Consider the following 27,609-nt stretch of genomic DNA (forward strand, 5'->3'; position numbering starts at 1 on the left):
AATTTCCTTGTCAATTGCATCATAATAAACTCTCATCAGATCCTTAACCATGGCCATTTTTAAGTCTTTTGTCATTTGCAGTTATTGTTTTATTCAGATGCTTTTGCAAAAGTGTTTCTATGAAAGTATTTCATCTTCAAGGAGATTCATGGAAAGGGCTTTGACAAGTACAGGTTTCTGATAACTTTAAGATCATTAAACTGAATGGGGTAAGAATTTCCAGAACTAATGGAAAAACTGGATTCCAGCAGAACAAGAATTAATAACATGGGACAGAATGAAATGAGGAGGATGATTATAATTTTCATGATGTCTTGTTTGAAACATTGCTGGTTCTCTAATGTTTTGCTTTTCCATATTTAGGGAAACTTTTTCTTTTAAACTACCCATGACTTACAGCAATTTGGGAAAATATACTTTTGTAAACAAAGATGAAACCTTTACTTTTTCTCCCTACCTGATCCTTCAAAACTTTGGAGAGCCAGCCCTGATGGCCTAGTGGTTAAAGTTCAGCACATTCTGCTTTGGCAGCCTGAGCTCAGTTGTCAGGCACAGAACCACACCACTCACCTGTCAATAGCCATGCTGTGGCAGTGGCTCACATAGAAGGACTAGAAAGACTTACAACTAGAATATACCACTATGTACTGGGGCTTTGGGGAGGAAAAAAAAAAAAAGAGGAGAAGATTGGCAACAAATATTAGCTCAGGGAGAATCTTTCCTAGCCAAAAAAAAAAAAAAGATTGGAAACTCTTTAGTATTCTTTTCATGGCAATACAGTTAGTTATTTACATAAGTTCAATAAAAATCTTTTATGCAATTAGGAACATTGGCTATATGACCAAGGCTTGACTGGAATATCATATTTGAGAGAGATATGCATAGAATCAGATATAACCAGACAACTTTAAGGAACTGCTTGAACTTTGGCTTGGTTTCCTGGCCTCGAGTGTTTTTTTTTTTTTAAGAAGTTCAATGTAAGGTATCTTATAAAAAGTTCCAGCAAAGCAGTCTGAAAAAGAGCTCATATTGTTAATCACTGTTCTTGCTGCACTTATGTAAATAATCAGGCCAAGTCTAATGCAAACAATTTAGTTTTACTATGATTATCCTTGAGGGAAAAAAATGGGGATAATCGTAGAGAGAAAAAATTATGTTTGCACATTTGTAGATATTAGATTATAGTTCTTTTAATTATCTTTGAGATTTTCTTTCATACTGGTAAACTGGACTGGATCCTGAATTCTTCTATTTTCTCAAATATCTGGCTATGACTCTTCAAACTGACATTTCCAATTTTCTCCCACCCTTTTGATTTGGAATGTGGGAGATCAAGATTTGGCCATCCTAAAATATATCTCTTTACCTTGATTGTTTTCTCTGAGGGACATTTGACCTCCCCCACTAACTGCCTAAAGAATTTGACATGGTGGCTCCTTCCTGGAACAGATCTTCTATCATGATGGCTGTAAAGATAATGTAGGATAAATGTTACAATAGGAAAGGCACCAACAAGCCCATCTTATCAGAAGTTCTGTCTCTCTGGCCACATTCTCTAGATGGCCCTGCAAAGAGTTGCCAGGCAAACATTTACATTTATAAGGGAAATCTCCATTTATAAAGGTATCTCCCTCTCTGTTTTGGGAAGAGGGGGAGACGGCCTCATTTCTAGAGGCTTATCAATGTAAAAGGTGAGGCCTTAAATCTGCATAATAACCTTATTCTTGTTTACTGTGCTTTAGTGGTAATCTCCTATAACTGACTCCCCCCACCCCCAAAATCCTCCTTTGTCATTGGCTAAACATGGTATTTAAGACGAAAATTTCTGCCATTGTGTTGAAAAACGCAGTGTCCCTGCTGTCTCCCATGTATACATGTTATTAAACTTAATATTATTTTCTCCTGCTAACCTGTCTTGTTGATTATTTGGCCAGCCATAAGAACCTTAAGAAAAAGGACAGAGAGAGATTCTCCCTCTTCCCCCGACAGGAATTAGAATAAAGACTACTCTTGAATCTCCTTGGAAGCATCTATATCAGGCCCTCCTCACTACCCAAATGGCAGCCAAACTTTAGGGACTCAAGCCTGTAATATACATCTTACAACTGAAGAAGCTTTCACCTGACATCTGATCCTGTACAAATGCTGGAGACCTCCAAATCAAATCGACTAGGAAGAGAAGTAGCTGACATGGAGATAGACTGCTTCCTCCCAAGATGTCAGATCAAGACTTCATATTTAACTGAACGTGAAACCCTTTTTTTTTGTCTTTCTTCTCTTTCTTTCCTTACTCTGGCATTGGCCTGGAAAGATAATGCCATCACCTGTATCTCCCAGGCCATTGCTAAGGGGGTAACTTTTGCCTTTCAGATTGCTGGATTTGTCATCAAAAACTCCTATCTGTCCATTAACAGTTGCTCCTTAACAGGAATGGTTTGTGCCCCGACGGGATTTATCTCTGTCCATGGTGACTATCATTCTCCTTGAGACTAAAAATGCCTAGATGACCGATGCATAACCAGGCAATGACTCTTAGGTTATCTAACTGTGCCCATAATGGTTCACAAACAGACTGAGATGCCTCACTGGTCAACTTCCCTAAATTTCTTGATAATAGGATAGCCCTTGATTACCTTTTAGTTGAGCAAAGAGATGTCTTTGCTGTGTCCAATACCACCAGCTGCGCCTGGATTAACAGTTCTGGGGAAGTTGAAACTCAGTTACATAAGATCACTGAGTCGCTATTGAGAAGATTCTACTCATCAATGGCCAGATAATGGATGCTTTGAATTGGAAAAACTTCTAAATTGAAAATTTTTAGAGAACTCTCATCCTAAATAACTGTTTTATTGTTAACTATGGAAAGGCCAAATTTAAAAAGTGGATACAAAGAAATATAATGGCTAGCCTTAAGAACTCCTTTAATAAGATAAAAGAACAGAAATTAAATTTAGAACACAATTAAATTTCACATCCAATGTAAATCCCCTTCTTAAAATTTGGCCCCACCTGTTTATTTCAGCTTCCTTTTTTCTACAGGATTTTACAAAGAGCACTCCAGCCTAGCCTCTAGAGTATATAGGTTACTCATGTACATGCTGAAAGCCACGAAATGAAATTAACAGAAACACCTGGGACAGAGAGTAGGGCTAGTTTGCTGGGCTCTATAATCAGGCTCTGCCAGCTTCAGACCTTCCTGTGCAATGTCTTTTGGTAATACACCCTAGACTTCCACCCAGGGAATTTGTATCCTTGGGACAACAGCAGATCTTTTGAATTATAAAGCCCTTTTGATTCCACTCTACCAAATATATTTAAAAAAAAATCAGTGGCTATTCTGTAGTGTCCAGTCAAGAGAGGAAAATAAAATTTTATGTTGTCCCTTCCTTTCCAAATCCAGACCCATTGATTATTGTTCCTTTCTCTCCCAGGGATAGCTATTGCCTTCCTGCTTGTCTCGTTTTATGTCCTCGGAGCCTGGCTTGGCTTTCTGCCTGCCTGGAACATGCAAGTTGTTGGTTCTTTCTTTTGGCTATCTTTGAGAATGACTCCAGATCTTGAGAAGATACTGTCTTCTGTACTCTTTTTGAGGTGTTCAATACTGCCAAAAATATTTATTGTTTGGCCCGGCTGAAAACTGACAGGATATTTAAAAGAAATTTTTAAGTAGCTCTGTAGTCAAAAATTGGCCAAATTGGATGCTGATACTTAGAGCCTGATAGAAATTTTTTTTAAAGGCCTTCTCCCTAAGTTAAAATAAAAACTATGTACCTAGAGGGAAGGAAGCAAATGGAGGATAATGTAGCTGGATGGGATGATCAATCTATGAGGTCTTTTAAGTTACAGTCCAATTCTTTGAGGCCTTGTCTTACAAATCTTTGCAAAACTGGAAATGCAGCTCTGGAGGTAATTCAGATTTCACCCATGTCTTTTCACCAGTTCCCAAACCTCCCCATTTTATCTCAAAAGGCTTGTCACCTCTCCTGGAACTCTTTTCTAGACCATCCCCAATTCCTAAGACTGAAGAAAAAAGAAAAGAAAAGAGGCTTTTTAAAAATACACATGGCTATAGAAGCACATTTGCTCAAAATCTAGCCCACAGCTCCCATAAGATTACGTGTCAAGAACAAATACAAATCTTAAGTATCTTCTCCACAAATATTAGTAGAAAAAGCTTTAACCATCTAAGCAGGTAACTTTAATTTATTCCATCTGCCAGAAACACAGTTTGGATTCTACTGTTCTTTTATAAACTAGTGACTTTGCATTATCATGTTTGTCTCATGGCTAAAATTTTAAAACAAAAACTATTTAAGGTCTCTGCTTGCATCTGTCTGTGTGTCTATGTATGTCTGTAGATGTATGTTACATATATGTGATATTTTTCTACCTCTGGATGGTATTGCCAAATTAATTTGTAAGAAAGCTCCATTTAGTTGGCTTAAAATTAAGCACTTATAAATTAAGTATTCCTAAAGTTCTCAGAAATATAATAGGAACTAACCTGAATGCTTTTTAGGTTCATGTCATCTAGGAAAATATTTGATATTAAAGCTAATTTAAGGTTATTGGTTTGATTAAAATAGACATGTCTTAGAGTTATCAACATTGAAAACAGTGTAGACTTACAACGTTTTATTCTACCTGGGTTTATTAGTTAGATAAGCTCATGTTATCTCTGTTACTAAATTTGTCAACAAGAAATAGCTTGGGATGATGGCTGACTTTGTTTAAGGTCTTGTGAAATTTTTGTGGGTAATCCAAACATAATTGTTAAGAACTAGTAAATTAAATAGATGTAAGTATGATAAAAGGTTTTTAGGTGAACTTTTTCAACAATAATTATGTGTTATGGTATGTGTATTTAAAAATAAATTCTAAAATATTGTTGGTAAGTTGAAACCTTAGAGTTTTGCTAAGTTAAATGATGGAAATTCATTGACTATCTAGATCATTTCCAAATAAGATAAAATAATGAATCATTAGTTACTGAACATAGGTTTATCTACTTTTGGTCCTATTGCAGAAAGACTAAAGATAAAATTGGGCATGTTAGTAAACATGCCTTGTGCCACATTGAAAGATTGTACTATTAAAAAGGGGCAGATGCTTCTAGAAATTACGAAAAGTATTTATAATTTGCCAATATAAAGAATGCTGGTGTTACACAGAATTCACAATTGCTTACTCAGTTTTCACTAGAAATTAAAGTTTCTAAGGGTTAAGAATTTTAATATGTGTGATTGAAACTACTAGAAATAATAAGGGAAACATCTCTGTATGTAAAGAAAGCAAGATATGTGTTCTCAGTTAAAGAAGGTATGAGAAATAGAAATGCACATTTATTGAGGAAAAAGAAAGTTATAGAACATTTATGGAAAGGGATCTTAGGAAAGGAATTTTGTTCTTGGTCAGAATTGGCTATGATTGGAATAAATGAGCTTTAATATCAAAAGTAAGTGGTGAAAATTAAAATTTGGTTTTCTCTCTGTTAGAAGGACAAAGTTGTCTTAGACTATTGGCCTGGATTTTGATAAGATGTTGTGAAGAGTTTTTCTTTACCTTTTAAAATAATCTGCCTAGAAAACAAGGATTCTGTTTTTCTCCAAAATAATTTCCCGTGGCTGAAACTTCTCTATTAAAAGAGCTAAGGTTTTTTTGTTTTGTTTTGTTTTACAACTATTTAACTTCTGTATTTGCCTTTAGCATCTTCTGTTGTCACTTTGGTTAAATTGATAACTAAGCATTGTTTCACAATGACATATGGTCATATTTGATCAAATGTTTTAGAGAACTCTTTGCTATTTTTGATAAACTTCCCCAAAATCAAATCCTAAATGAAGCCTTTTTGACCTTCAACAAGCTTTGAAAATTTCCCGAGTTCCCTTGAAACATTTCAAAAGATTTATTCTCTCTCATTAAAAAAGAGAGATGTTACAATAGTCAGGCTTATTTGGTATGTTAAAATTACATAGGAAGCATTGTTAAATAAGTAAGGATAAGATTAGATGAGATGCTTCTTAGGTTATATTGTATAGGTAAAGGTTATTTATATGTGTTCAAGAAATTGTATGAAATTTTAAAAATTCTATGACGTCCTGGTATAATGTTATCACTTGTAATTATAGTTATTATCTTAAATATTGTCTGTCACAGAAATAACCAAGTCACCTTATCAGTTACATTATAATGAACTGTCAACAGGTCTTTAATAATGGGCATTTTAAGTCTTTTTTGTCAGTTATTGTTTTACTCTGATGCTTTTGCCAATATGTTTCATCTTCAGAGAGAACAATGGAAAGGACTCTAACACTTACTCTAGAATACAGGTTTCGGATAAATTCTCAGGTCATACCATTGAACTGGGTCAGAATTTACAGAACTCTAATCTTTCATATCTTCAACATTTATAAGACACAGAGAAAATTTCCCTCTGACATCTGTCCCTTATCCATCCATTCTCCTTTTGGGGCAATATTATTAGAATAGTATTAGTTCCTTGGCTATCCACCCAGAGATATTCTATATGTAGACAAGTGAATAGAAGTCTTCTCTATCATTTTTTTATGCCAGTGCTAACACACTGTACCCTTTATTCTGCACTTTACTTTTTTCACTTATTAACTATGTATAGAAATCATTCCAGGTCTTTACATAAAGAACTCATCTTCAACTTTTGTTTTAAGCAGCTAAATAGTATTGCTTTGTTTGAGTGAATTATTAGTCTAACCAGGCCCTTACTGATGGGCATTTAGATAATTTCAAACCTTTTGTCATGAAAAATGCTTCAATATAAAAGCCTTGAACATAAGTCATTTCACTCATGTGGGCGTATATATATTAAGGATAAATTCAAAGAAGTGAAGCTGTTAAGTGAAAGAATATGTGCATTTGTAATTTTGACAGATATTGCCAAATTCTTCAACAAAATTACATCAATTTACACTCCCCCCAGCAATTATAGAAGGGCCTATTTCCACACAGTCTTGCCAATGATGTTTTATCACAGTTTTTGATATTTGCCAATCTGATGGGTGAAAAATAGTATCTCATTGCAGTTGTTTTTTTTTTTTTTGAGGAAGATCAGCCCTGAGCTAATATCTATTGCCAATCCTCCTCCTTTTTTCCCCCTTTTTCTCCCCACAGCCCCAGTAGATAGTTGTATGTTATAGTTGCACATCCTACTAGTTGCTGTATGTGGGACATGGCCTCAGCATGGCCCAACAAGTGATGCATCGGTGCGCGCCAGGGATCCGAACCCGGGACCGCCAGTAGTGGAGCACACGCACTTAACCACTAAGCCACATGGCCGGCCCCACATTGCAGTTTTAATTTTCAGTGATGATACTATGAGTGTAGTGGGGCATGATGTGAAATGTAAAAGAAATATTTGTCTCTCCTCTTCTGTGAACTATCTTTTCATATCCCTTTCCACTGGATTGATAACCTATTTTTATTTATTGGCAGCAGTTCTTATTTATTAGGGAAATTTGTTCTTTGTGCGATGCATAAGACTTTTGGGTCTAAATTTCATGTTCCCACCACCATATTAAACACAAAAACAAAACATCATTTCTAATGATAGTGTCTCCAGAACTTGCAAACCTTTTGCACTATTTACCTATTTGCATGCAAGAATAATCCCTTGTGTTTCTTTCCCCGTAAGATTACTTCTTCCCTGTAATTAATTTACAATGTTGATGAATTTCAACTTTCCCCTAATTTTCCTTATTTCTGAAGCATCTTTAGGGTACCTTCCAAATTTCTACTAAGAATAATATTACCTCTAAGAGGACTCCTTTTACCAAGACGCATTTCCCTCTTTTGAAATATTTTACCCAAATATCTGGAAAAAATTAACTTTTAAACTTCTAAACTTTAGAATTTCACAGTAGCATAGATCTCTCTATTGAATCTAAGCATTTTGGGCGCCCAGATTTTTCTGAGTGTGTGTGATAACAAGATGTATTCCCTGAGCTCACTCCTCATATCTAACCCACGGCAATTGTCCTGCCCTGCATTTACCTCTCTAGGATGGAGCACCCCTCCCTGTCTGCTGATCCGCTGGGTCTGTCCCAGAAAGAAACTACTGCACCACTCTTTCCCATGCCCTCTTGTCCACAGATGAATTTTAGTGGATTATGTTTAGCCAAATACAAATTCTGAAAACATAAAGGACAGATTGTAATTGACAAACTCTTTGTTTTCAAGTTATTCATGTGGGTTTTCAGCCATAACACAAAGCTCTCTTTGTCTTGAAAAACAGAAAGAACCTCTTAACTCACCAAGTATTTAAATCTACTCAATATGATGGGTGGGCTAATGCGTGAATCCTGGCCTGGTACAAAGGAAATGCTGTGAAAAACTCATTCTCGAGCCATATATGCTGCTCAGTTTGTAACCACAAATAGTACTCAGGTAAGAGATTGAGGGGAATTAATTTTCAAATATTTAAAGTGGAAACAATTCAAGGGGTTGGGAAATTAAGACTATAAAGAAAAGCATAAGGATCCAAGGTTATTTAGCTTGCAAAAGAGAAGTCTCTAGAGTGCTTTAATAATGTTTTTCTGAGTCATAAAATAAACACGCAAAGGATGGTGCCTATGTTGTCTTTATCTGAGGAAAAGGGAAAATGAGCACAAAAAACATGAGGAAGACTATAGGTTAGAAACAATATAAAACTTTGATTGAATATTTTCCTCATTTAAAAACAAGACTGTGCTCTTTTCTCTACATATATTATAGTTTAATAAAAATTTTAAAAAAGAGAAGGCCAATTTTCATCATCTATTTGTAGATGAGATATATATATGCCCTGGTTGTGATTTGGTTTTGTTTTAAAAGGCAGAACGTCCAAATATTAGTGGTTTAGACAAGAGGCAAATTGTTTTTTTTCTCAGAGATAATTCCCAGTAGATGTCTGGGACTCGTGTGGTGCTATACCGTTCCTGGTATCCAGGTCCTAGCTCATCTGGCTGCTCTATCATGTATGACTTTCATTCATCAGCATACTTCTATTCTAGCCATCTGGTTGTTGTCTGCATTCTAGCCATCAGGAAGGGTAAAGAAAAGGCTCACTCTTTTTTTGTTTTTTGGTTTTTTTTTTTTTTTTTGGTGAGGAAGATTGGCCCTGAGCTAACATCTGTTGCCAACTGTCCTCTTTTTGCTTGAGGAAGATTGTCCCTGAGCTAACATCTGTGCCAATCTTCCTCTACTTTGTATGTGGGATGTCACCACAACATGGCTTGATGAGCAGTGTGTAGGCCCACGCCCAGGATCCAAACCCACAAACCCCAGGCCACAGAAGCAGAGTGCAGGAACTTAACTACTATGTCCCCAGGCTGCCCCCCGAAAAGGCTCTTTCTTGAGAACATTTCCTGGAATTCACACTTTCATTCCCAGGCCACTGGTGAGAACTTATTTGCACGGTGACACCTAGCCACAAGTGTTAAAGCATAGTCTTTATTCCAGGTACCGTAGTTCCCCTTACCTGAGTTTTGGTTTCCAAGGCTTCAGTTACCCATGATCAACCATGACCCGAAAAAATTAAATGGAAAATTCCAGAAATAAACAATTCATAATTTTTAAATTGCACGCCTTTCTGAGTAGCGTGACGAAATCTTGCACGCTCCTGCTCCCTTCTGTCCTGGGCATGAATCATCTTTTTGTCCAGTGCATCCACTCTGTATACACTACCCGCCTGTCAGTCACTTACTAGCAGCCTTGGTTATCAGATGGACTGTCAGGGTATCACAGTGCTTGTGTTCAAGTAACCCTTATTTTACTTAATAATGGCCCCAAAGCACAAAAGCAGTGATGCTGGCAATTTGGATATGCTAAAGAGAAGCCATAAAGCACTTCCTTTAAGTGAAAAGGTGAAAGTTCTTGACTTAATAAGGAAAGGAAAAAAAATGTATGCTGAGGTTGCTAAGATCTATGGTAACTTTTATTATAGTATATTGTCATAATTGTTCTATTTTAATATTAGTTGTTCTTAATCTCTTACTGGGCCTAATTTATAAATGAAACTTTATCATAGTATGTATATATAGGAAAAACAGTATATATAGGGTTTGGTACTATCTGTGGTTTCTGGCATCCATTGGGGGTCTCAGAACACATCCACTGTGGATAACGGGGTACTACTGTAGCTATGTATCCAGCCACAAATCAGGGATTCTATTAGTATAGATGAAGGGGAATATAATTGTTGAGGGAAGACAAATATTTATTTACTTTTGTCATTATTATGAAATCTTCCCTCTCCTTCCTTTTCTCCTCTTCTCTTCCTTTTCCTTCCTTCCTATCAACTTCTGCAATATCATTTCTCCTTTTTGGCAGCAATGGCTTCCAAAGGCATTGTTGTCAACCTCAATAATTTCTCAGACTGGCAGTCAAGTTTCCATAAACTGGGTTGAGACAGCAATTAGGAATATAAGAATTTCACTTTTCTAAATAAATTTCCATCTGCCAAAATACAATTAACTAAACGTTAATTAAATATTGTGTCTATTTTCTTATTGATCTGAAATGCAATAATTGTCAAACATTGGATTTTTCCCAACATTTTACTTTGAGTATTTTCAAATCTACAGAAAACTTGAAAGAATAATACAACAAACACTCAAATACCCTTTGCATATCTTATGTTAATACTCATCATGTGCCAGGCACTTGACCGAGCACTTTACATGTAATAACCCATCCAATATCTGCACAGCCTTAAGGAGAAGCTTCCGTCATTATCCCTCCTTACAGAAAGTAAACCAAAGTAGAGAGGGGTAAGTGACTTGCCCAAGGTAACACAAGTAGGAGCCAGCAGAGCCAGGATTCAAACTTTCACAAGAGTTTGAGTCCAGAGCTTGAAATCTGAATTATTGTGTCTGTGTCTTATTTTCTTAACCCAACCGTCTATTTGAAAAGGTATTCCTATCAACTTAGAGGACCTGATGCAGACTCTGGCCATATATAAAGGCTAGGATACTTTAGTGGTTAGACGTTTAGGCTCTGGAGTTGGAAGGCTTTAATTCTAGTTCCAGCATCTCCTGGTCACGTGACCTTGAGGAAGTGCGTTAGCCCCTTGGTGCCTCTCTAAAATGCAAGTTAGATTAGTTTTGTACCTCTCTCAAAGGTTTTTTTTTTTTTTTTTTAAGATTAAGTGAGTTAACGTATGCCAAGCTCTTAGAACAATGCCTGGTTCATAGCAGATACACAATAAATGATAGCTTTTATCAATGCTGTTTTTCAAGCCACTGCTTTCTGCCTCCGGTGTTTGCTTCTCCATCCTTGGTAGGATCTCAGGTGCTCAATCCTTGAGCTCTATTTTAGGTTGTCATACCAAACATACAGGATACTCATAAAACGCTATCAATTGACATTATTATTCCCGAATTTGTAGATAAGGAAATAGGCTCAGAATGGTTAGAAATTTTCCCAAGGTCTTGGAGTAACAATGCTAGAGCTGGGATTTGAACCTAAATCTGTCTGTCTCCCTAACGCTGAACCCTGTCTTCCTTTCTACATCATCAGACACTTGGAAATTAAGGCTTGAATTTAGTTTGAAACTCCAATGGTTGTATCTTAGGGGACTAAGAAATAAAATGTCAGGTGGTGTTGAAATTGACCTCTGTTGAATTCATGAATGCTTGAACTTACTAAGGTTCTCCCCTTCTTGCTTCCCCTGAAACAGGCACAACTAAAAACTTACAATTCTAATCAAGCTAACACTAAATTTTTTCCTTTCTGAATAAAGGCCAATCCTTTCCCTGATAATAAAAACAAGTCGTTCGTTCTCTGATTTCTCATTCTTTGTTTTTATACAGTACAATGTGGTTGTAGTTGTTAGTATTATTATCAAAAATCCAGGTCTATCGGGGCCGGCCCCTTGGCATAGCAGTTAAGTGCGCGCGCTCCGCTGCTGGTGACCCGGGTTCTGATCTTGGGCATGCACCGATGCACAGCTTGTCAGGCCATGCTGTGGTGGCATCCCACATAAAGTGGAGGAAGATGGGCACGATGTTAGCTCAGGGCCAGTCTTCCTTAGCAAAAAAAGAGGAGGATTGGCATGGATTTTAGCTCAGGGCTGATCTTCCTCACGCACAAAAAAATAAATAAATAAACCCAGGTCTATCAATAATCAAACAATTAAATTTATTATGTACATATTATATGTCAAAATGTGCTAAGTTACCCATATATAATTTCATTTAACCAACTCAACAATCCTATAAAGCAGTGGTTCTCAACAGAGACAATTTTGCCTCCCAGGGGACATTTGGCAATATCTGGAAAGAATTTTGATTGTTCTAACCAGAGGTTGTACTGGCCTTGAGTGAGTAGAGGCCAGGGATGCTGATAAACATCCTATAATGAACAGGACAGCTCCTTACAACAAAGAACTATCTAGTACAAAATGTTAATAGTGCAGAGGTTGAGAAACCCTGCTATAAGTATTATGACCTCTGTACTATAGATGAAGAAAGCTCAGAGACAAGCCTTGATGCCTAGTGGTTAAAGTTCAGTGCTCTCACCACTTTGGCAGCCCAGGTTTGGTTCCTGGACACTAAGAACCACATCACCGGTCTGTCAGTTGCCATGCTGTGGTGGTGGCTCACATAGAAGAACTAGAAGGACTTACAACTAGAATATACAACTATGCAGTGGGGCTTTGGGGAGGAAAAAACAAGGGGGAAGATTGGCAATAAATGTTAGCTCAGGGTGAATTTTCTCCAGCAAAAAAAAAAAAAAAGGAAAAGCTCAGAGAGGTTAAATAAGTTGCCCAAGATTATACAGTCTGTAAATGATAGGGCCAGGCCTAGAACCTAGATACACCTAGTGCAAAGTCCATCTTTTCCCCCATAGAGAGGCAAAGAGAATTTCAGTTTACAGAAGGTAAAGATTAGTATGTATATAACAAAACCATAAAATTATTTTAAGGAATAATTAAATGAAAATATATCATTTTTAAATAGAATGTTTAGCAAAAGCTTCTGACCTTGCTGTGACACCTGAAGTTAATACCAAGAGTACTTGATATAGAGAAATAAAACTGTAATCATGTCAGAAAGGGGCATCATTTTTTCTTTCATTTAATTATTCTATTTTTTGTTTCTTAAAATGTTGTCACTGGATGTTAAAGCTTGAAAAAAGGCATAGGCAATCAGATAAAATTATTCAGTTTTCTGGGAAAAGAGGATCATCAAAAAATATTCCATCATGGTTGCACTAAAAATAGACACATTATAATGGAACCAAAATTGATACGCAGAAAGTCTTGACATTGTAGTGGTAAACTGCCTGAAATGCTAAACAATCTTTTAAATGAGTTAATTGCAGTTTAGAAAATATAAAGAGAGCATTAGGCTTTTTAAAAAACAGGACTGCCTGCTTACAGGGCTTATTTTAAAGAAACCACTTTGCATTTTATTCCCTATTTAGCTAAACATAATGTACTAGTAGGGGATGTATTTATAATCTTATAGTACTTTACAGAGACTGAACTTAAATATTTTAGATTTTTGTCCATGAAGAAGAAATAATACTTCCTCTGAACCATATCCATAGTATTTCCATTTAGTATTTCCATAGTAGAAAATGGCAGAATATGGCAATGAATATATATATGGAAAGTAAAGGACTAGTCAGATGTTATCCCTATATTTTGGAACTTGGGGGACATATGGACTGGTGATATTTCTAACTGCAGGGCCGGGTGTAGCTTTGAAGATGATGTATTTAGATCAAGAAGGCTTCAAATATAATTCCCTGATCACCCAGACTAGTTTATGGTACCCCTACCAAGCATTTCCAGAACACATGATAACTCATTTTTCAGAGCGTTTACCAACATCATAGTTTTTATTTATTGTCTGTTTCCTCTAGACTGTAAGCTTTGTGAGGACAGGGTTTGTGTCTAACTTTTGCAGTATTAGATATTTCCTCAATGAATTCCTGAATGTACAGGAATTTTCTTTTCAGGTACAGGTTGTTTAGTGAAAAAAGATCTGCAGATAATACAAAAGAGCACCTAGACGGGGGAGAAGTAGATGTATAATTTGTGTACACAGAGAAGTGGGAACTGAGAGAATAGAGGAGAAATGACATAGACTGAAATCAGAAGTGGAATAGGAAGCTAACAACAGATTCTCAAGAAGCATTCAGAGTGAACACGCCACAAGAAAACAAAGGGCCCTATTTGAAGAGATTTTTGAACCCACCAAAGTCCATAGAATAAGAGATGAGCAGAGATCTCGACACTTTTCCTTTCCTCTGCCTAAATTATGCTGTTCTCACCTCCTCCGATTGAGATGTACTCGAGAGAGAGAGGACTCTCCTCTGCCTCCCTCTTCTACTTTTAAAAACCTTGTGATTACGTTGAGCCTGCCTAGATAAATGAGGATAATCTCTCCATCTCAAGGTCCTTAACCTTAATCGAATCTGCAAAGTCCCTTCCTGCCATGTAAGGTAACATATTCACAGGATGTGGTCATCATTGGGGGGCCATTATTCTGCCTACCACTGTCCATGTAGTTAATATTACAAAACATTAAACAAAAAAAATTAATTGGATCTCTGGTAGTACATTTAAAAATTATTTCAGATTAATATATGCACAAGGTTAAAAAAAATAAAATGGTGCTGAAGGGTTTACCCTACCACATAATGTCACTCTCTAGAAGTGACCACTTTTACAACTTCAGTTTTTAGTTATTCTGGTGGTTAGCTCCACGTCTGCAAACAAGTCACATATAATGTTATTTCTTGACTTATCAACCTTGGAACTTTCTAGCGACACCTTCCAATGTATGAGTGATGGGGATTTATCTCACAATACTCTCACACCTGTCACCACTGCTCCTGTACCCTCCTAAAAGAGGGTATATGGAGGTAAATTTGTCAGTGCTTTCAGACTGAAAAGTTCTTTATCATTCCCTCCCACTTGATTAATGGTTTGCCTGGGTAAAGAATTCTAAGTTGAGGGCCGGCCCATGGCTTAGCCGTTAAGTGCGCGAGCTCCGCTACTGGCGGCTCGGGTTCAGATCCTGGGCGCGCACCCACGCACCGCTTCTCCAGCCACGCTGAGGCTGCGTCCCACATACAGCAACTAGAAGGATGTGCAGCTATGACATACAACTATCTACTGGGCCTTTGGGGGGGAAAAAAAAAGAGGAGGATTGGCAATAGATGTTAGCTCAGAGCCGGTCTTCCTCAGCAAAAAGAGGAGGATTAACATGGATGTTAGCTCAGGACTGATCTTCGTCACAAAAAAAAAAAAAGAATTCTAAGTTGAAAAAAAGCTTCCCACAGAAACGTGAAGGCATTGCTCTACTATTTGGTGTCGCTAATAAAAAAAACAAAAAAGAATCAGGGCTTCTGATTTTAATTTCTGCGTACACAATCCTTTTTTCCCAGTCCTCTCTGGAAACTTTTACTATATTTTAACCCTGGGAGTTCTGAAGTTTTACAATAATGTGCTCAGGTGTGGTTCCATTTAAATTCATCCTATTGGTAGCAGGTAGACCCTACCAGATTGGTGACATATGTCTCCTTTTATCTCTGGAGAATTGCCTTGCTTTAATTTTGTGATAATCCCTCTTTCCTCTTTAGAATTCCTAATAATTGGACTTCCTATGTTGATTGTCAATTTTGATGCTCTTTTCTCTCATATTTTGCTCTCCGTGTTTTCTTTTGTTTTTAACCTCTTGAAGAGTGCCTGTGCTTTATCTTTCAAATTTTCAATTAATTTTTTGATTTGGGGAATCATTCAATTAATTTCCAAAATCACACTCTTGTTTTTAGGCTGTTCTTTTTTCATAACTTTGTGTTCTTTGTCTTTGGATACAATATTTTCTACCTAAGGACACTAAAGTTTTACTTAAAGCTCTCTCCTGCTTCCTGAGTGTTCTTTCTTTGCTTAGAGGACAATTTTTAAATTTTTCTTGGTCTTTGTTACATTGCTCTCTTTACTCCTTTTCTGGTGATCATTTGTTGTCCATTTATATTTAAGACTGAGGGAATTTTAAGGTCGATGGTGTGCTCTGTATGTGAAAAAGATTTGTTGGCTGGAAGTTTTACATTATAGCAAGAAGGAGGTGAGCCAGCTGTCTTTTCTTTTGACAAACACTAGAAGGAGGAGGGCTATGCTTTCTGGAACCAGCATGAAATGCCTGACTACAGATTATCCTGCGTCAGAAGATAGGTGTCTGACTTTCATATAAAGGTCTTCAATTAATCCCATTGTCAGCTCCACTTTCTCCTGCCCTTTCTTCTACCTGCAGTCTCTAATCTGAAGCATCCCTAGATTTCTTCTTGGCAAGTTGTTTCTCTTATCTGTTGTAGCCCCTTCTCTCTTATTTTGGGTTATAGCTTTAGCAGATGGCATTCTTTCTCAATTTCAATATTCCAGAAATGTGTCGAAGTACTTGTTTTTGGACGGTCCTACTCTTGTTCTTTTAATTATTGTGTTTTTATAATTTTAGATAATACTTTATTATAGTCTTATTGGGGTCCACAGAGGAAATGAAGACAAGTAAATGGGCTTAGTCTGCCATTTTGTGCTGAAATCTAACAGACAATGTTTGGTTGAAGTTGGTGGAGAAAGCTATAGGACCTGTTAGTCAAAATGGTTTATGATTCCATTTATTCCCCACCTATTTCAATTATCTTAGATCACTGTGTCTCGGATTTTATCTGGAAAGGAGAGAAAGGGTTGAGAATACATATAAATACCATCCTTAAGTCATTTGGAGCCATTAAAATTCATAGGTGGCACCTTGCTTTTCAGTCTCCCTATTCCCCTCACTTTCAATCGGATCAAAACTTTGTGAACACGTCTGAGAATATAAAAATTTTCTTGATTCTAATTCTTTTGCTTTTTAAAACCTTTTATTCTTCTGTAATAACATCTCAGAATTTGTGTAATAACCTCAAATCTGGTGTTACAGTGTGATCAGGAAAAGAGAACCACTATGAATGATATGGAATTGATTTATTATGGGGATTAGATCATACAAAGCTGTGGGAGAATCTGGAGACACAAAGGTCCAAAAAGTGATAGTTGGAGGATCAGAGAAAAGTCGCTAATCATCATGAAGGGGAATTGGTAAAGTAATTTCTGGAAGGCCTCTTTGCTTATGGCAGTGGGCCTGAAGTCACTGTAGGTCAGCAGGACAAGTAGTTGGCAAAGAAATCTGGACCTGAAGTGGGGGAAGGGAAGTTCAAACTGGGACCCATGGGGACAAAGTGGAAGGTGAGAAGATCAATTGGAACTCCTGCGGGCAAAGGGAACCCTGTTTGACTCTCATGGCATCTAACTCTGACAACACAGGTGACCTGAAGAGGAAGCTAGTGCTTTTTGCCTGTTGTTGCACGTGCGCCTAGTCTAGGCCTCAGAAAATCTAGAGATCTGGTGGGAGCTGGAGCTGCTGTGGGCCTGCTGCTGCTCCTTGTCAAGGGGGTGAGCAAGCAAGTCAGGGACGAGGTGCACGAGTTACAGCAGTGTCAGGAGCACAATCTTAGTTCAGGCTGTGATCAGTCATCAGACACGTGAGTTTGGTGTTTCTGTTGGTTGTCCATGTGGAAGGACATGTGGAAGGGTTGTCCATGCTGGTAGGAAGTTGCAGGTTGTGGCCAGAGAGTGTAATATTAGAGTCCTAAGGTTTTGAAGTAGAAGTGTCCAGTATTGACAAGATTCAGAGAATAGAGAGAGGATTAAGATTACTAGAATTTAGGAGATTAAGGAACTGTGAATCGAGCACTTTAGGCTATTGGGTAAGTCATCCAAATGGACACCGAATCATACAATATGATGATGGATATTATGAAAGACTGGGACCAAAATCATCCGAGTTGAGTATTGATCAATGGCAGTAGATGACAGAGAATAGGGGCTGGATAGCATATCTCAAAGAGGAGAGGTTTGTTTGCTTTTATTAGAGGAAGGTAGAGAAAAAACAATTTAAAACTGACATGAGGTGCTAGCGGGATGCCATTTCTCCTCTAGTAGATATTCTATTTTATCCTTTTTTGAAGATATGAACTTCATGTGGTTTAGAGGAGATATCAATTTTGCTGTCTGGTCTCTCAAATCAAATGTTTATCATGTCCCAGGCTGGGCCAATAGTACAGTATCCCCTGTAGATAGTAATTGGATCAAAGATTCACTATCTTAAGCTATTTCAACTAGAGCCCTTCTGCATTGCAGATGTACTGCCTGTGAAGAGGGTAAAAATGATGTGATATTGAGGTTATCAGCAGCCATCTTGCCCACTGCCTAGAGGAAGATTGCAAATAGAATCCTGAGAAAACCAATTCAAGCAGAGACAAGTGGAAATGATGACTGAAAGTTGGAGAAATTTTCTGATATTTGTTTGTGTCTTTGAGAATACCTCTCTTCTCTTTTCTCTCCAGTTATGTAAGTCCATAAATATTTTTTTTTAATTTTAGTTTAAGCTACATTTGAATTTGGGTCTTTGTTACTACCAAGCAAAAGAGTATTAACTAATATACTCCTTCCTATACCCCGTCACCACGGCCTTGGGCCGTGTGAGTTATGAGAGAACAAAGAGCCTCCTTTGAGGACTGTAGAGACAGAGGGATCCTCCAGGAAAAGTGAAGTTTCAGTTAAGATAGGGAGCTACAGAAAGCTTGTTTTGAGTGGGACGAGGTTTTAGAGGCCATGATGGAAAGGGTTGGAAGGGTGGGAAGTGTGAGAAGGAAGGTGACAGGAGAGAAAGTACTCAATAAAGAGGGGCTTAATATATATGAAACTTCTTTGAAATGGTTAAGGTGCTGTATACATAAGGAATAAAATCATCATTGTCATGAGTTTTTGACTGCATACATAATAAAAATGTAGTTCAGATTTTACTAAAAATGCTACTTAAATGAGATATTTAAAGTAGCCAAATTCATAGAAACAGAAAGTAAAATTGTGGCTACCAGGGCCTTGGTGGAAGGGGAAATGGGGAGTTGTGTTTAACGGGTTATAGAGTTTCAGTTTTGCAAGATGAAAAAGTTGTGAAGATCTGTTGTACAAAATGTGAATATACTTAACGCTACCGAACTGTGCACTTTAAAATGGTTAAGATGATAAATTTTGTTATTTTTTTAAACCACAATTAAAAAAAAAATGAATTAGTTGAGCTAACAAAACTTGTATAACACTATGAAGAGTTAAAATGTTGAAGTGTACCTGGAAGTAAAGAAAATAATCAATTGTACCAAAAAAAAAAAAAAAAAACCAATGAGAAGAAGCTACATTTTTGGAGCAAGCATGATATTTGTTACTAAATGTTGAGTTGTAGGTATAGTTTCTGCCTCAGGGAACTAAAATCTGAATAAGAGATGGAGATAGATCAAAGGTCAGAAAGGAGACTAGAGAGAAAAATATCACAGTTAATTACTAGCTGATACCTTAGTAAAACAGTAAAGAACAGATAATTGGAAACAAAGAAGTTGGACTCAGTCTGGAAATTCAAAGAAGGGAAAAGGAATGAGTGGTTGAATGAATAATAAAAAAAAATCAACACCTGGGCAGATGATTGCATCTTTAATATGATCGTCTCCATGAGAGTGTCCCCTTAGCAAACTCTAGGAGGAAATTTTGGGGGTGATGTGCTGGATACGAAGAGTGTCAGATTGCTAATCTTGCTGAGCCAGTGAATATATATCTTTTGCTTATATCATTAAAATAAACTTCAAGAAATTTCTAGATTGTTTGAACTGGATCTACTCCAAGAGGTCCATCTCCCTGTGTTACAAATAAAGTTTTACAGAACCTCAACTTGCTGTGATCTGGCCTTGATCTGTTCAAGTTCACACAACTAATGAATGGCCCAGTTAAATCCCACGTCTTTGGATGTTATTCTTAATACTTTTGCCAAATGTGAGTCTGGCTATCTGCCATGTTGTATGACGGGAAATCATTGTGTGTTCATCTTACTACCCACCCCCCGCCCCCGCCATCAGCAGCAGCAGCAGCAGCATCATCATGGTCATTGTTATCAAAAATTGCCAACAGAAGATAGTACAGGGGTTATTATTAAAGTTATAAGTAACCTTAGCACAAAATTAGGTAATAATCTCTTTTGATTTTCCTATATTCTTGGATTAGAAGAAGGCATATTATAAGGGAAATGGTGCTATCCAAAATGATGAGTGTGGAATATCACTTCAAGAATTTATCTGAGATTCTCACAGTTTCATCCAGTTCTAAATACCTTCTTACTCTATATGTTATTTTGATTCTTGGAAAATATGCCCTATATTACTGAACTGCTAGGTTAGAAGCAGGCATGAGACAAATTGAGTGATAATGCAGTCTTTCCTACCTGATGTTCACTCTCTTTTCATGAGTGGGAGACCAAATATTCTTACCTGCCTTTCTGCCCTTCTCTCTTTCTTGACCCCTCTACCTTCTCCTTCTAAGAACCCGAGTTGCCCGAGTTTAGGTTACAGAAGCAAAACCATTCCATTCCTTGTGTTGTCTCTGAATTAATTAGTAGATAGGGTGACCATATAATTTATCACTTAAACTAGGATATTTTGAGTGAAATGGGAGCACAATTAAAATTGCACTGTAATAATTGGCATAAACAGGTATTGTCCTGGACAAATGGAATGTATCGTCACTCTATTTGTATAGCAAGACAAGGTTTAGTCTATCTCTGAGAGCATCTTTTCAGATCAAATCTAATCGTCTGTAAACATGAAACAAAATGATGTGATAATGTTCAGAATTCTCAGAGATAGAATATTCAAATATTTGGCAGTGGATCTGTGAACTGAGCTGTGAGTATTTCAGAGCCACCATTGCTTCTAGAGAGCTAGAAGAAATTAAAATGGACATGATTATTTAAGGTTTTTAATGTTTGTTTCAGATGAGTATTTACATGTTTGCTTATTAAATGTTGTGTTTTTGTACAGCAAATAAGGGAAATAATTTAGGAACATGCTTAAGCATAAATAAGCAAGTAATACTTCTGATTCTGGTATGAATTCATATCAGAAAACCTACAAATGACTACTAAAGTTGATGCTTATTTTATATATATAAATATATATATATATGTATTTTTTTTTTGCTGAGGAAGATTTGCCCTGAACTAACATCTGTGCCAATCTTCCTCTATTTTTTAGTATGTGGGCTGCCAGGATGTCTGGCAGCATGTCTGCTAATAGAGCAGTGTGGTTCCACGCCCAGGAACCAAACCCAGGCCGCTGAAGGAAAGCACACTGAACTTAACCACTAGGCCACCAGGGCTGGTCCTGATGCTTATTATATTACCTAAAAATTCAGATATTCAAAATCAGATTATTCAAATATCAGAATTATCCTTGGAAATGATATTTTAGTAATTATCTTTTGCCTTTCAACCTACAGATAGAATAAATTAGGTTTTATTAATAATTCCTAAATTTAAATCTTGTTGAAAAGGAAACCAAATATTTTCAAGCTTCAGTAGTAAACATAATTTTAATCCACTATGGAGCCAAAAAAATTACAGTTTAAAATTCAGTGCTTACTGTGATATTTTAATTTAGGGCATCTTTGGCACATAGGGAAGGAAGTCTTCCCAGATTCAGAAGTACCATTTACTTTTGGTTTTATTTTATTTTGCAGATGTGCCAAAAAGTTTGAAGAACAGAGGCTTCTATATTTAGTATAAAATTACAGTAACACCTTGCTAGTAATCTCTTTGGAACAGAGCCCTGAATTGGAATTGTGTGGAAAAGACATCTAAATTCTCTAAACAATTGTTACAAAACCTCTGCACTAAATCCATGCCCTTAACAATTACTGATTCCACAACACTGAGTTCATTGACTTTTCATTTAATATGTGTGTGTGTACCCGAGTATAAAAACCTTTATCTATTTTCTCTGTAAGTAGAAATTAGGAACAAAAAACTAGAAGGAAGGCAAGAATAGCAGATAACAAAGGAGACGGACTTAATCTACATACATTCTTAACGTGATCTATTCTTAACAAAGACTCTGAATCAGCAAGAAAACTTTAACTGATATCCACTAACCACTGCTTAATAAGGGTACGATGTAATTACTTTTAGAAAGAATTCCATAAAATAATCAGCATATATGTTTTAAAAAATTGTTGATATTTAAAGTGGTAGTCTTTATTTTTGGTAAAATTCACTGCCATTGAACGCTTCATCCTTCCATAAAGCTAAATAAATGAAATGGTTTTATAATATAGGTTATTTGAAAGATAATATAAAATTATGCATATTATGTGATATAGGAGTATATAAATATCTATCTTGATAAAATCTCCCCCCAGAACAGGCCTTTTTGGACTTGAATACTTGAGACTGTGAGTCTGAGTGAGAGTGTGGGAAAATACAGAGAGATGCTGGTTCCCTTGGCCTCAGTTTTACAGGACTGTTTTCAGCTGCTACTTATTTGATGTGATGTTCATGTCATTCTGTATTACAGGATTCCAGAGATGCTGTTTCAACGTCACAGCCAAGTACATTTCCTCGGAATGTTGACGAGGTTGAACTGGAGAACAGCTGTAGGTATGCGGAGGGAGTGGTGGACTAGCTGTTAAAAGGTACTAAGGAGACTGATGATTCATCCAGGTTTCAGTATTAACGAAAACAATACATTCTTCAGAAACAAAGAAAATAAGGAAACTGCTTTGTAAGTAACATACTATATTATCCTCCCCAATCCACCATTAAGCATTGTATTATTAAAATTGAGCGTTTAAAAACATTCATCTTTGGGACCACGAAGAGAACAAGACAAACTGAAATAACTCCGGCCTGGGGCTTATGCTGCCGGGATTCCGCACACCACGCCAAACACGTTCTGGTTGACAAACCTCTTTTCTCACTCAAATTATGAATGAATGAATCATTGAGCTGCTGGTCTATAACAATTCTGAGTCATTTTGTGAGTGTGGAAATATGCTGTTCAGAGTTGTTGACATTCTCTCCTTCTTTTCTTTTGGAGACATAAGCAAGCTGGATCAGGCTGGGAGGAATTTGTGGCCAGACATCCGTTTCCCTCTGCTGAAGCCAAGTGCCTTGTACTAGGGTTGCTCCTTAGCTTTATTGCTGTTGAGATTTTAACAGCAGATCCACTTGGCCAGGTGCTTGTGGTTAACGAATACGGTCTACACAAAAGACGGAATATCTTACCTTCTTCCAAGTGTGGCAGGCCCTGGGGAGCTGTGTGTAACATAAGTGCCAGACTTCAGTCTCTGATGTGGAGATGGTGGTAATTCATTGACCCACCAAAGCTCTCAGTGCTTCTTTCGTCTTAGGTCACAGAGTGGGTGTGGTGATCTCCCTGTTTTGCCTGGTGAGGTTCTTGCCATCATTTGTCTTGCATCTTCAGGATGCATAAAATGTCACTCCCTCAACCGAGGAGAACTTTGCTCTCACTTCTCAGCTCTTCAGAGCACAGTGATGCTGTCAGTATGATATTTATCACTTTGTTTCGATTAGTTATATGCAAATCTCTCCCTCTTACTAAAGGAAGAGTCCTTGAAAGGTGGCTCTGTTTTCTTCATTTGTATACAACCAGGGTCTCTCGGAATATCTAGTGCTTAGTAACGCCCAATGGATGTCAGTGTCAGAAACAGAACTGGTGCCCAGACCAGTATTAACACTAATTACACAATTAATTAACATTAATTACACCAAATTATTTCTGAAATAGAAACTGTTGATGCAAGGTAAGCAATAACAATTCTATAGATAAGAGAAATAAGGTGAATTTTACTTGAGCCAGAGTGACGATAATAACCTGGGAAGGCCTTGGAAAGAATTCCAGGGAAGCATGGTTTTCAGGATAGTCTTATATCTTTTTAGAACAAAGAACATACATTAAATACACCCAGGATACATATGCATAAAAATTTCAAAGAGGTATTCAGTTGCAAATCAGCAGATCAACATGGTTAATCTGGGTGTTACCAATAGGGCGTAGGAGGGGAAGTATGCTGTCTTATCTAAAGAGAGTGCATTCTTTATTTTAATGGTTAAGTAGATGTACAAGGTATGTTTGATAGGCTATAAATCAGGCTTTTTAGTTCAAGCTGAGTCAGTTTTGAGCCTGAATAGTTACCCCATATACCTCAATATGTGAAAATCTCTTGTCAAAACCAACCAACCAACAAAACAAAAAAACAAACAAATAATTGGAGTCCTTATTACTTGTTTAATCTGCATCCTTTAGTTAACTCAAGCATAGTTTTGTGCATGGGTGGGTGGAGCAAGACAGGATAGTACATACATCTGAGTTTATTTTCTGATTGACTGTTTCTCAGACTTCAGTATAAGTCACTTAGGTCATGGATACCTATATCATGGATATTGTGAAACTTTTTCTAAAATGTATAGGAGTTTCAGATAAAAGGTGTGTGCTGTTGGGACATTAATGAGATAAGTGGAATGAATTATGAATTTTGAAGGTACTGCATGTTTGTCAAAACACTGGCTAGAAGAATCAGAAAGAATTTCTCTCTGTCTTTGTATAAAGCTATTGTAGGGGAGGAAGAGAATTCCTCTACCCATTCTAGGTCCTTCTGGCTGGGCTATGAATTAAATTGACATGAGACAGAATAACAGGAGAAAATCAAACAAAGTTTTATAACATGTATATGTGGGAGAGACTCAGGAAAACTGAACAACTCAACAAAATGACAGAGGCTCTCCTCTTAAATACCATCTTCAGGTAAAGACAAAGGAGGATGTTGGGGGTAGTGGTTTGGGACTTCAAAGGGGAGGAAGGCAATTCGCATGGAGATGGAAAAGCAAATGTTTGGTAAACAGAACTTTGATAAGAATGCGCTTAGCAAGGATCCTCCCAGTCTGTTGATACCCAGAGTTATCTATGGCAATGGCGTGTCCTGGGGACAGGACTTCTATCTTAAGTTTCTTTTAGGCAGCTAGTGGGGAAAGGTCAAAGTTTCCTTCAGAGTCTTTTGTTCTTGAAAATAATCAAGGCAAAGAGACCTATTTTGAGGTGGCCAGTTCTGATTCCCCACACTATGTACTATTGATTTCTTCTTCTCCTTTTCCTCCCACCCCTCCTTCTCCCTCTGCTTCTCTTTCTCCTCCTCCCTCTCTTCCTACTCCTCCTTCTTGTCTCTATGTCTATTTTATGTGCTTCCCTTTTTATTCCTATAGGTTTATTTTTAAGAAGTTAGCAATGGTGATGACAAGTCAGCTAATCAAATAAGAGAATGATTATGGGGAAATTAGGGCAATTTAGACTATGACTATAGGAAAAAAATATTTCTCACTTGGTTTTATTTTTCTGTTTCAAAAAATTCATTTATTTATTTTGACTAGGCAATATGGTCACGTGGTTCCAAATTCAAAAGTAGAGAAGGGAATATAGAGAAAAATCTTCCTCCTACAACTATCCTCCAGCCACTTGGTTTCCTCTGGACAGAAAGGCAAGCTCAAATTTCTTCTGTGTCTTTCCAGAGATATTTTCTTTGCATACAAATAAGTATACACACACAAACACAGATATTCTTTTTCTCCTCTTTTACATAGATGGAAGTACATATTTTGACCTTTAATTTTTCTGCACATTACTTATATTTCTTTAATGACTGTGAGGCATCCCATCATATGATATACTGTAATATATTTAACCAGTTACTTATTGACGGATATTTAGATTGTTTCCAATATTATTTTGTTACAAGTTATTCTAAATAAATTACCTTGTTCCTATGCCATTTCACACATGTTCAAGTATTTCTTCATTCAAAAATGAAGGACTTCTAGGTCAGAGGGAATGTATGCTAACAATTTTGAAAGATATTTTCAAATTGTCCTCTGCTCACCCTTATCTCATGAACGGTGGTTTTTTAAACTTTTTGATAATTGCCAGTGTGATTCACAGGGCTTCTTTGAAGCATGAGTATAGTTCTTTTTCTATTAAATATTCCATTAGCTAGTTACAGAGACCAAAAGCATTTGCTTTTCTTGCTTTTCTGATGTTTGTTAAATTTTAATTAAGTAATCATATGAAAGAACTGAATCTATATTGGAGACTGTGTCCAAAGCACTGGATGAAAAGTAAAAAAGAGGATTCAACTGGTTGTTTTGTTTACATGTTATTGAACTACTAATTGGAGGATTTCATTTTACTGACTTGGCAAAATTAACTTATTATTTAGGCTTAGATTGAAATTCTTAATTTAATAGTAGTCCAGAAAAAATATCATTTTATATATGTTTATTTTCATAGTTACTTTCTATTCAATTCAACAAGCATTAACTACTAAAATGTGCTAGACACTACAAGGTTGGGATATTCAAACACAAACATGACAGTCCCCCCAAATTAGGAGCTGACAGTCTAATAAATGGCATTTAAACAGGCTTCTAAAACGTGCTTTAGTAAGAGAATATTGAAAGCATTTGCTTATAATTTTAAAGATGTTGTTAAGACTATCTTTATGTCTTTCAATGTCATAACAAAGTGAAGAAAATCTCAGCCAGGAAACTATCTCTGTTTCAATCAACCAATTGATAATTGTTCATGATTCTCTCCTCCGCATTTTGCAAATTGAATTACCTCTTTCAGTAGAGCAACACAAAATGTGAGCTATAAAACTTTTCATTCCTTTTGACCTGATAATTTCTACAATTAGGCAATTTTCTTATAATTTGGAAATAGTCAGTTGATTTAGCCTGATATGAAATTATCTACTTTTTAAATACAAAACAACTAGTTGAAAGATCAGTGTTTCTAATTTTTATGTTGTAGCCTTGCTCTGACCCTGCATCATCCTATTTACTGTATGATCAGGTTGTAAACAGAATCCATGGACACTTGAAATTTTTGTATTACTTAACGTAAATAGCTTGATATTGATCTAATTAACTTGATAAAGTTTTTGTGAAATCCCTACCTCTTGATTATGCAACATTAAATTTTAACTTCTTATTCAGTGACCTGTTTCCTCCATACTACTTGGTATCAATTTTGTCCCACAATTACATTGTAAATAGAAATCACAATATCATGATTTTGATTCTCTGCCATTGTTATTGTCTTGCAACTTTGATTTTGGTACTACGATCTACTGGGGCCACTTCAGCCTTCTCGTTTCATAGTTAATTCAAGCATTGAACAAATAATAGTTAGGACTTATTATATGTCAAAATGATATGTCCATATCGGGATAACAACTAGATATTGGGTTATAGAGCTTTTGTCATAGTGAAGAAGACAAAATAAACAACTAGACAAGATAATTACAATTTGGGTAACTATTATAAAGGAAATAACTAAGAGACAAGAGAAAAAATACTTGAGGAAGCCACTAAATGGTCAGGGAAGACCTCTGAGGAGTTCATGGTTGACCACAGACCAGGAGTTTGAGAATGAATGGGTTCTACAATTATTAGGAACTCTAGACAGTCTAGACAGAGATAAGGCAGGAAAAAGAACTTGGCCTTTTCTGGGAAAAAGATGAGAGTAAATGACTTATCTGGAGACCCACAGCTAGTTAGTGTTAAAAGTTGTAGGTCTCACTCTGTGTAATGCAGTGAAACACATCTGATAAAATGTAGAAGTGATTCGTCATTCACTCATTCATTCATTTATTTAATA

The 27,609-nt window shown here is 36.6% G+C and overlaps 1 long non-coding RNA gene across 2 annotated transcripts in view; it reads left to right on the forward strand.

Moving 5' to 3' along the window:
• LOC147918258 (uncharacterized) overlaps positions 1-27,609 on the forward strand; it is a 199,257-nt gene that overhangs the window by 38,233 nt on the left and 133,415 nt on the right. For both annotated transcript variants that reach the window (XR_015552066.1, XR_015552067.1), the window contains exon 2: positions 22,456-22,538. This is a non-coding gene — a long non-coding RNA (uncharacterized LOC147918258). The remainder of the gene's footprint in view (positions 1-22,455; positions 22,539-27,609) is intronic.

The sequence above is a fragment of the Ceratotherium simum genome, chromosome 1 (assembly GCF_057802395.1).
Source record: "Ceratotherium simum simum isolate JZ-2026a chromosome 1, ASM5780239v1, whole genome shotgun sequence".
NCBI classification, from domain to species: Eukaryota; Metazoa; Chordata; class Mammalia; order Perissodactyla; family Rhinocerotidae; genus Ceratotherium; species Ceratotherium simum.